At 48.2% G+C, this 11141-nt stretch overlaps 1 long non-coding RNA gene across 7 annotated transcripts in view; it reads right to left on the reverse strand.

The window, feature by feature from the left end:
- Positions 1 to 11141, reverse strand: part of LOC309580110 — a 54047-nt gene that overhangs the window by 21552 nt on the left and 21354 nt on the right. For 4 of the 7 annotated variants that reach the window (XR_014226954.1, XR_014226955.1, XR_014226956.1 and 1 more), the window contains one exon: positions 3561 to 7059. This is a non-coding gene — a long non-coding RNA (uncharacterized lncRNA). Of the gene's footprint in view, positions 1 to 3560; positions 7060 to 11141 lie in introns of those variants that run through there. The other 3 variants (XR_014226951.1, XR_014226952.1, XR_014226953.1) reach the window with 1 other exon arrangement.

Below are 11141 nucleotides of genomic sequence, written 5' to 3' on the forward strand. Positions count from 1 at the left end.
GATTTTAGGGATCAAAAGACTCATCTTGGCATGTGTGGACTAAACAAAGCCTCTCCTTTCCAGGTGGTGTTAGGAACTGAAAAATGAGCTTCTTCTGGGATAACCAGAACTTCCACAAAGTATCTCTCCAGCTGTGGTAGGAATTTTCCCATTGTTTGTGAACACAAACATTGCTGCTGTGACAGTGTCAATAAAATAGATATCGGCAACTTCAGATGCTCCAAATGTGAATGTTTAAATGAGAGTCATTTTGTTACTAAGTTAAGTATAGTCAAAACTGTGGGTTGGAGCCTTACTACTTCTCTGAGCAGTTTGACCAATTTTATCCTGAATTTAAAACCTAGAGGTTTGACAGGCTTTTTGCTTTCCCATGGGATGACTTCTGTTTCAGCTCCTGTAGCCTGGAAGCAGCACATTCTCAGCAGACTACCTGCACCTTGTTCTCAGCAGCTTATGACACAGTGCTGTTCCTCAGGATGCAATCCAAAGTCCTGCTGTGCTCCTAGGCCATGCCACTGACCCTAGCCCACCATGTCAAATGACTGGTTACTCAGTGCAATACTCCACGAACCTGCAGAAGAACAGTTGTAACTTGTTTAGGAGTAGCTGTGCAAAATAACAGAAAATTACAAACTGCTAGGAAAGTCTTGCAACCCTTACCAGATGGTCATTGTTCATTCCAGAGTATCCTGGCATCAACATGGCACTGTCATGTAATCCTCCCAGCCCTCTTGCCTGCTTTTGGTACAAAGTTTGCTGTTTGCTCTTGCCCCAGCTCCACAGTCCCTGCTTCTTTGAGACTCAAAGCACAGTGGGCAGAGCACAGCAGCCCCTGCAAGGCTCTGCATGGAGCTGGCTTTAGCAGGATAACCCCTACCTTCACTGCACCAGCTCTTTCTGCTGGCAGTGCAGCTCTTTCCCATTTCATAAAGTGGAATTCACTTTTGGTTTGTGTTGGCTCTGACTCACAACAGGGTTGGCTGAACAGCAGGTGCCAGAGCCTGGCTTTCCCACCTGGCACCTGGAGTCCCCAGGTTGGCTGCATCCAGGACTGTGGTGCCTGTGTTGGCATAACACACCATGCATGTAGGTCTGGTTTGGAGGGGAGGATCCTGAGAGCACGAGGGCAGGTTTGGGCTCAGGGCCTGCTGGCAGCAATGCACCTCTGTGGAAAGCCTGTGGTACACTTTGAGCTCTGCCAATTGCATGCAATAAGAAATAAAGAGATTGAAAGAAATGCACGGCCATGGTCACAAACCCTCAGCTCGAGTTACTGCACAGAAGCTTGGCCTGTGCTGAGCCATGATGGTCCAGGGCAGCACGAGTGGGAGCACTGCAGTGCTGGGGATCCTCACAGAAGCACACAGCCCTGTCCAGCGTACCAGTCACAGAGCCTGCCATGCCACAGACCACACGCTGAGGCCCTGGTTCAGTCATCACCAGGCAAGGTGATCCACAGGAACCTGAACCACATCATATGGCACCAAATGGAGGGTAAAGACTGACTTTATCACCAGCCTGACCTTTAAGTGAGCAGCCAGGGGTGGACTGTGCACAGTGCCCACACCCATTGTACTGTGTTCTGACAGACACAGGGGATGCCCAACAAGCACAGAGGTACTGGCAAAGCCAGACCAAGGAGGGTAATTTATTAGGCTGCTGGAAAAATAACTTGACTATGAATGAGGGACTTGTGGTTCTTGTCTGCTGGATGAACTGATGGAGTCTTCGTCTGCAGCAGTGCTGGATGTGCATGGGGATGGCTTAAAAGACTGGGACTGTGCCAGGTGGCCTTCTTCCAGGAGCTAGCATGAGACTGACCCCCAAGGGTATGGGATTGCATTTAGTGGCAGCACTTTATAAGCTACCCAATACACCCTGACCACTTGTTCCTGCCTGCTAACATTGCTGCTGTGTATCAGTCCAGCTGAATATGGAGTCACAAGGGGGACCAACTTGGCTGGTTGATCCAGCTGGAAAACTCTTCTGGGAAAGTGGTGATTTCTCCTCTGACAGCTTAACGTGCAACTTTTCACAAAGCAAGGTAAATTAAGCGGAAATGAGACGTAAAAAAAGTGGAATGAAAGAAATCCACGCCAGAAAAAGAAAAAGGATCTTAAAAGGATGGGAATAAGTTGGGGAGGGAATTTGTGGTGCCTGGGAAGAGGAAAAGCGGCCTCTCAAACATTCCTGATGCTGAGGAACCACTCAGAAATGGAGACCTTCAGGCGGAAAGAGGTGAATACCCTCCTGGATGCAAAGGATTTGTGTTTCAATGCATGCTTTCAGCAAGTTGTTTGGAGCCTTGCAATACTCTGTGGTATCTCTCTCAGTCTCGTGGGTATGGCTGAGAATAAAGCAGGCAGCCCCAAGCCCTGAGCTCAGAGACAGGTTCACACCGTCAGGCAGGACCTGCCCTAAGCACGGCTGGGCACTGCTGATGGCACTGAGGGCTGGCCCTGCACCCCCAGCAAACTCACAGCTCCCTCTGCCCTCACCTCCTGCACTCCAAGGCCACACCAAATTGCCCCTCAGCCTTCACAAGAGCCATTGCTAGAGGAGGGGACAAGGCTGCAGGGAGCTTTGGAGGAGGCCCCTACCAGGAGGATCAGCCCCATCACGTGTCTCCTTCCATCCTCAATGTCAAAAGCCCAAAATAGCCCCGCTCTCCCAAGACTCCTGTGCGGGGTCGTGCCTGTTTGTGGGGATGATTTGCTTCCACTAATAGCGCCTGAAGACATTCCTGGGCGGGTAGGCTGCCTTCTATGTCGCAGTGCAACGTGCTGCCCTGGAGGAGCTGGACACTTGTGCTGTGTGCCAAGACAGCAGCTGCTATTCTTACCCCTGAGAAACTTGCTGCAGCACAGCTCCATTGCCAGCTCAAAGGTTAAACATCAGAATGGGGCCCAGCACCATGGCTGTGACCATTCCCTGCTGGGATGTGCTGTCCCATGGGCAACACAGCAGCTGCCCAGGTGCTTCCAGCAGTCAGCCAGGGCTACTTGGGGTGGATGGGGCATCCCCTCTCTTGTAAACCAACAAGTTAATGCAATGCCTGTGGACACAGAAGACCATCTTTTGCTTTGCAGATCAGCAAGAGGCCCCAGTCTGTGAATCCCTTCCCTGGTGAGGAAAGCAGAGGCAGGGCTTACTCCAGGAACAGCGCAGAAAGTCTTGTCCTCTCTCTCAACCAAGGTGGAGCAGGAGCAGCCTGAACAGGTCCAGATCAAATAGAGTTGGGCCCCAATGCGTTATGTGTGAGCAGCTGAACTTGATATATTGTGACTCTTGTTGCAGAAAAAAATTGGTAAGAGAGAGTGTGGAAGGGTAACCACAGAACTGAGGTGGGGTTGAAACCGTGCTGGGAGTTCAGAAAGTCTCATGGCCCTGAAAGTAAGATGGATGTGTGCAAGGAACAGAAATAAGTGATAAGATGATAGAGGATGTGGGAGTGGAAGAAATGACAACTCAGAACAGGTTTGAGGACAAAAGGTCAGAAGTCTGAGGGGAAACTGCTGGGAAACACTACAATGATAATCTGCAAACGACTAACTCATACCCCACTTCTGAAACTATTTGTAAAGTTTAATTTTAGTTTTGAAGAAATCAGTTGCTGTATTTATTCTGTAGTTTCTGCTGAGAAGGTACAAGGCACATCACTCATGCCCAGGCACGGTGCTGAGCAGAGCTGTGTGCACTGCAGAGAACAAATCCTCAGGCAGCATTTCCCAGACCCAGGAACACAAGCTGTACTGGGAGGACAGAGTGAAAATCCAGACCTTCCCAGAGGGCTGAAGAATTCAGGGACTACTCCCAGGTGGAGCCTGGGAGCCCCCAACATGGCCAGACCTCAGCTCCCCAGGCAGGGCAGGTGACTCAGGCTGGGGTCAGCAGCCTCAGGAGCTGCTTTTCTTCCTGGCAGAGGGTAGGGGGATGGAGGTGGTGCAGAGTAGCCCAAGTTTTGAGCTGCTGCTGTGGCCCACCCCACAGGGACCCCGCTTGTCACTCTTTGAGAGCCCAACCTGTGTGGCATATGTTTTATGAAGGATCATCCAATAAAAAAACCTGGAGCTGTTCTGCTTTGCACAACTGATTTGCCCTTGAGGAGTAGCAGGGACTTGTATTCTTCCCTTGGCACATCAGATGAATGCAATGAGCAATTAAATAAATGTTTAGCCTGACCCCCAAGGGAATATGTCTGCCAATATAAAAAAATGAAACTGTTGATAACCTTCGTAAGGATGCAAAAGGAACTTTTCTGCAAGAACAAGTTAGTTCAGAAAAGTCACTAGAAAGTTCTGCTACGTATCCTGTTGGCAACTTCACTGCAGTGAGTGTCACTCAGAAAATTCTGTGGTAATCCACTGGGTTGTCTTAGCCTTGAAAAGTCTAATTTTCAAAGTGAGCAGATTAATAGAAATTCCCTACCAGTATATTTCCATTTACAGCACTGAAATCTGCCCAGAAGTAGGATTTGTGCATCTGTCCCAAATGAGTGCCAACCAAGGAAGGTACCACCTCATTGCTGTCTTTTTTAGGATGCAGTTGCTGCTTGTGCTAATATTATGCACCTAATCCTAGTTCTCCTTCCCTCCCCCTTTTGCCACTTGCCGTCTTTTGACTTTGTCTTACCCGGAGGCGTCTTAGCCTGCCCACCCCACTCCCCTGTTCTGTAACTGGAGCTCCTCAGCTGCTGTGGTGGGTGACAGAAAGGACATCCTGAATGTCACCTCCTAGGCCAGCTCTTCCGCTGGTGTTTGCTGGGAACATGAGGAATCTGATTAAGAGCACAACTCTGATACTCAGTGAAGAGTTCTCCCCCCCAAATCAAAGTTTGCTGCTTTACCTGTCTCCCCAGTGCTCTGTGAGCTGGGCTGTGCCACTCTTGAGGCTCACCCACTGTCACTGAGAGGAACCCACCTTCAGACACATGCCCAAGCATAGCTGCTTGTCACCAAGTGGGTTCCCTGTGTGACATCATGTTGAGAGAGCTGATAACACACCCAATGCGTATGTAAACAGTGAACAGATGTGTGTAGATTCTACATTATGGGATATCCACCGCAGTTTATCAGGGTCTGGGCAGCAGTCACCCAGCAAGCTGCTTTGGTTGAAGTAGGGCAGAGTAATCACCAGTAGTGACCTGCCACATACAGGACTGACTTCTTTTCCCCTTAGCTGTAACGTGTGCTCAGAGGAGCAGCACGTCCATGCAGATCCTGCTCATTCCTGGTGCCCCCCATGGCCCTCAGCACATCTCAGCTCCTGGTCAGGGCATCAGGGACCCCGATCACCAGAGGAGGAGCTGCAATGACCTGTCCCCACGCACAAGGAGACACCTCTGTCTGTGTAAGGCACCTGAGCCTGCTCTCCAGGCCCTCAACCCACAGCAGGAGGTTTCCTACTGGAGCAGAAGCTGAGCAGCTCTGAGCTCTCTCCAGACTCCCAGGGCTCACTAGCAGGGTGTGCAAGGGGATCCCTGTTGAAGAGGATATCTGCTCTATCCCATGACCATTACAGGCTCCACATGGGGATACAAATAGGCCACTGAGACCTGAGAAGGCCAAAGGCTTCTTGGGCTTCATATAGAGATAGCAGGAATGTGCTTGTGCTTCTGTCTCCTATTACTAACAGGGACACACAGAACACATTGCCATTTTCAGTACAGTTTCCCACATGGAAGTCACTTGTTTTTTGCTCCATTCACATTGCATTTTTCACCATCTTGAGGTGGTTTGTTCTCCAGAAGGCTTCACCTCCTGGGTGGAATGTCATGCAGAGAGTGGGTGTCTGGGGAGATTGGGATGATGACAAATGTCTTGGGTGTAAGAGTCTGCCTGTTCCTTTGAACTCACCCAGTACAGCCATTCAGAGTCACACAGACCATGGAAGGGTTTGGGTTGAAGGGATCTTTAAAGACCACCTAATTCAATCTCCCTGACATGGGCAGGGACGTCATGCAATCTTATTTCTTTCAATGTTATATTATGGTCAGAAATAACCCACAGAGGTGATGTTAGTGCTGTTCACTGTATCATACACGTATTTTCTGAGAAATGGTGCCAGGCAACTCAGAATGAAAAAAACACATTTGTACCACACCCCTGGATTCCTGTGATGGGCCTGGGGAAATGTTTACCAGCATGCAATTATCACTGAGAATATGTCCAGCCTGTGGTAATAAGAGGAGTCCCCTGTACTCTGCCTGCCCTGCTGCTCCTCACCTGGTGGAACTCCTTCCTGATGTGATGTGATGCATTTTGCTGCCCCAGTGAGCTCCACAGATCTCTGACTCTGCCTGCAGGTCACACTCCTCTTCAAGGACTGAAAGCAACCAAAGCCTGCTGCTGCTGAGGACATTTCAGCTGATGTTCATGAGAAGCAGTATTATGGATTTGGTGTTCTGGAGGGATATGCTTTGGTGAGCGGCACAAAATTAACTGTCTGGTAATTTAATGAAGTGAAATCAAAGATTTCACTGATGGCCATGGCTTCAGCTGCATGGGAGCAGCTACCTGGACATGCCCCCGGCCAGAGGGGCCACCTGGAAACTTCCTCTTGGAGGGCCATGTGTCTTGGTTAGGAAACCACAGAGCAGATAGCCTGAGAGTAGCTCCCAGGGGTAAAGACTGCAAAGAAACATTCATTTTCCTTCTGCAAAACCTCCAGCCATACAGGCCATTCTTGTGGTTCCAGTTCATGAGCTTGATGAGTCTGAACAGGCAGGAGGGGAAGGTTCCCAGTGGCCAACACACAGCACTTGCAGGAACTTCCCCTTCCCCTCCCCAGCCTGGCTGCTGCTAAAAAGTGCCTTCTCAATCCTTATCTCTCATTTAACCGCTGGAATGGGGAGAAGAAAATGCACATCTTAGAGGCTGGCAGAAAGGGAGCAGCTGTCTGATAGCTGTCTCAAGAAGGATCTATTTTCAGCACGACTGAATCCTTTCTCCTCCATGGGGAATGTGCACCTTGGCGACACTGCACTGCTGGATGGTTTCCAGCCTGCCTCTTCCCATTTATCTGTGCTGCGGTTTGCTTCTGGTCCCAGCGAAGTTCACCCTGCAGAGATGGAAATAGAATTGACAGAATATTAATGGTTCTCAGGAAACACTGCATTCTTTTTTTTTGCTTTGAGGTGCTTGCACTTCTTTCAACAGATTCCTTCCTGGACAGGTTTCTCCTTGCTGTGCCTGGATATAGGAAACATGGCAAAGTTTTCCCTGAAGTAATTTTTTGGGATCTAGAGAGTGAAACTACAGTGAAATCTTTCATTGTAATTTCAGATTAGAGACTGCTTCTTTGTAAGAAACCACTATAGCAGTGTCATATAAATGATACCCTGATGAGAGAAATGAGCTTTGGTTTATAAATTAAACCAAATCCAAAGCAGATGCTCAGTAGCTTAGACTGCTTTCCAGGGATGCTTATGACAGCTGACCAAACACTTCACTTTTCTTTCCATGAGCTTTATGTCATACACTACAACACTGAATGCTGGGTTATTTGCCCAACCTTTTTTTTGTACTTGCTCCTGTCTTCTTTTCCAGCCTCCACATAGCAGCTTTCCCCTGTAGACATTCACTAAGGGCTCATATACTACCTGTATTCACAACGTATGGTCTTACAGCTGCCATTGCTTTAGCCCTAATTTCCATCAAAAGGATACCTTAAAATAGCAACTCAAAACACTGAAGGAGAAGTTCTTGTTTTCTGTGTCTTATTTCGGTAATGCAAAAGAGGAAAAAAGGAAATGGGTATGAATTTAGAGCTTTCAAGTGAAAACAGTTGATCTTTTAGCATTTTATCTTCTTTTTATAACTTAATTAGCAATACAGATAAACATGGCAGTAGGATTTGAGTCTCTGTGATTCTACAATTGCTGAGGTCCATGTACCATCAAGTGTTTTCTCTGGTAAGGACAATGTGCAGCTGAGTGCTGGTGAGGCAAAACCCTGAGGTCAGTCTGGGACCCAATAACACAAAGCAAGCACGAAGCCCTGAACCTGGAGAGGAACAAGCCCAGGCACAAGTGAATGGTGGGTGCTGACCAGCTGAAAAACTGCTTTGCAAAAAAAGAACCTGGGGATTTGGGGGACACCAAGTTGAACGTGAGCCAACCATGTGTCCTTTCTGTGAAGAAGGTGCCTGCATTAGGAGGAGTGGTGCAGCAGATAGAGGGAGGTGATCCTTGCCCTTGATTCAGCACTGAGGCCACACGTGGAGTGGTGTCCAGTGCTGAGCTTGTCAGTGTCAGAGAGATATAGAGCTACTGGAGAGGGTCCAGAAAAGGGCCAGTAAGATGAATGAGAGATTGGAGCATCTCTGTCATAAGTGATGGCTGAAAGAACAGAGACTGTTCAGTCTGGAGAAGAGAATGACAGGTGAATTGTATCCATGGATATAAATATCTGAAAGAGCACAGAGGATGGAACCAGGCCCTTTTCAGTGGTGCCCAGTGACAAGACAAAAGGCAATGGGCACAGTCTGACACACAGCAGGTTCCCTGTGAAAATCTGGGAAGACTTTTTTTCCTGTAAGGGTGACTGAGCACTGGCACAAATTTCCCAGAGCTGTTGTGAAATCTCCATCCTTGGAGATATTCAAAAGCCACCTGGATTGAAGCATCTCTTTCATTGCTGTGTCCTTCACAACCCTCTTCTGAGATTTGGGCCATTTTCAAAAAAGATTTTATGTTCTATCACTGGACTATGGGGACCTACTGACACTAAATACAATCCCCAAATCACTGGTGATTATCAATACCTGGAGACACCTCAACTCACTGACTACTTCCCATTCAAACCAGACCTTCCCTCAGCTGCCTGCCCGTGGGCCTCACTCCAGCCTCTTGCACAGCTGGGTCCACATCCCACACAGCTCAACAGCAAAAACCCAGAAGAGCTCTCTGGGTAGAAGGGCTTTGTTGTTGGCCACTGGAAAGGCAACATCCCCAAAGTCAGGTGATGTAGCCCAGCTATCGAATCACAGAATCATGGCTCTAGGTGGGGTGGGGTGTGGGGAAGGGCAATGCCTCGCCAATGTAAGGTCTGACCCTCCCTCCCCCCCACATGCATCCCAAAATGTCTCAGGACATCCATCTTTTCAGTCTCTCACACCTGGTTAGCCAGGACTGATGATAAATGATGGAGAGTGGCTGGGCAAGTTCTTCTGACAGTTCCCTCAGTGGCCTCACAGAGAGTCTAAGCTCAAGTCGATGACTAATTCCTCCTGGATTGCAGGGAGTCCATTCTGCTCCCCCTCCCTGACTAACAGTTTAAGGGGCTGGTTGCCCTGAGGATAGCCACTCTTTCTGTTGATGACTGAGGGAAAGAAGGCGTTAAGTACCTCAGTCTAAATCTGACAGGATTTAAATCAGCTCACATGACTGTGCTCTATTCCTAAAACAAGACCAGTCTCTCTCTCAAGCGCTACCAGCAAATCCCCTTCCCCCCCCATCAGCATTGTACAGGCATGTCTGCCACCCCCAGTGCTCTGGTATACCCGTGGTGTTTTGGACTGTCTAAGTGTGCAAGATATTTGTGATTAAATGGAATTTCTGGACTGAGGATGTATCAGGTAGAGAGCATCTGGGACTGCATGCTGACATGATGCATTTGCGCAAATGTCCAATTATTTGTAAAGGTGTGACTGAATAGAGGATTTTTCTAGCATCTGTAAGTAGGTGTGCTGGTTTTAGTTGGAAGGCATTTCAAGTCAGTTCTCCTTCCTAGGGTTACAGGCATTGGTTAAGGGTAAGTTAAGTTGCCAGCAAAAGCAGGGAGCATCTTGCTCACTGTCACTAACCTGCAGATCAGGAGTCTCAGCAGGTATAACCCATCACAAGGTTCACAAGAACAGTTTTTACAGAATCTCCCACTTATTTGCAATCTGAAGTGTGTGCAAAGAGGCACACAGGCACATGCCTCTGTGTGTGTGTGTGTGTGTGTGTGTGTGTGTGTGTGTGCAGACTTCCTGATACCCCTAAAGCTGCCTCACATCCGTCAGAGGCATCAGCTTAAAAGCCCAGGTAGAAACCAGCCTCTCCCTGCTGCAGTGTTTGTCGCCTTCCTCACCTCTTATACATCTGCACCTCTGCTTTCAGGGTTAAACCAACAAAGCTGCCAAAAGGTTTGAATAATGCTAATTTATCTTTTAATATCCTGTTTTATCTATTGTACTACTGAGATAGCTGCAGCACAGACATACCAAGCAATCCATCCCAGGTTGTGCAGTGAGTCGGTGGGAAAGGCAGCAATAAAATCCATAAGTCCTGAATCCAAGTTCTTTAAGTGCTTTGACTAGTCCAGATTCTCTCCTTAACACCCTTGGGAGATTGTTTATAGGAGATGTATTCATATAGCCACTAAGACATCAAAATTTTCTAATTATATCTAGTCATGTCAAATGACAATTATGTCCTTAGTTCAGTTTGCCAGACAATGCTTTACCAAAGAGGGTTTGCCAAAATATTTTTGACCGAAGAAAGAGTAGGCATCTGTAGCATCTGCAGACGAGATCGTATAAAACGTCCCTGCAACACGTCTGCCCTGGCTCCACAGAAAGCTCCAAGGTAAGAGCATGGGGTCTGCAGGCTGGCAGGAAGGGGATGGCAGCCTAATGTGCCACAACAGTCCTGCTGCCTCTGGTGCTCCTGTCCAGGAGGGGACTCCATTATAAATCAGTTTGCAAGGCACCTGCATGTTTTCACTCTTGATTTCTGTGCAGCAGCAATTTGGGAACTGCCATTTCTGTTTTACAGTACTGACCAGCTGCCAGCCCACGAGCCACACATCTGGTGTCACGAGAGGTAAGAACCTGATTTACTGATTCTTAGGGACAGAGACAGATCCTTTTGGGTGGGGTGTCAGGAATGCTCACTGGTTCACCCTATATGCAAACCTGGTGGGACTGCAGTAGAAAGTGGTGAGGGTGCCCAAAGGCTACGTTTGAAGCCTCTGACCACTGATGACAGAACAGAAAATCCCCACGGGGAAAATCTTCACTTCTGCTTAACTGACCTTACATAAATCAAGGTGTGCTGCCTTCCCATCTTTGCTATGGCAGGAGGAGGATGGGACCAGATAAGCACAGCAGGAAAAAAAAGTAAAATCCTGTATTCTGCCTAAGAATATATATTCATT

The sequence above is a fragment of the Coloeus monedula genome (genome assembly GCF_965178545.1).
Source record: "Coloeus monedula genome assembly, chromosome: 19".
Lineage (NCBI taxonomy): Eukaryota > Metazoa > Chordata > Aves > Passeriformes > Corvidae > Coloeus > Coloeus monedula.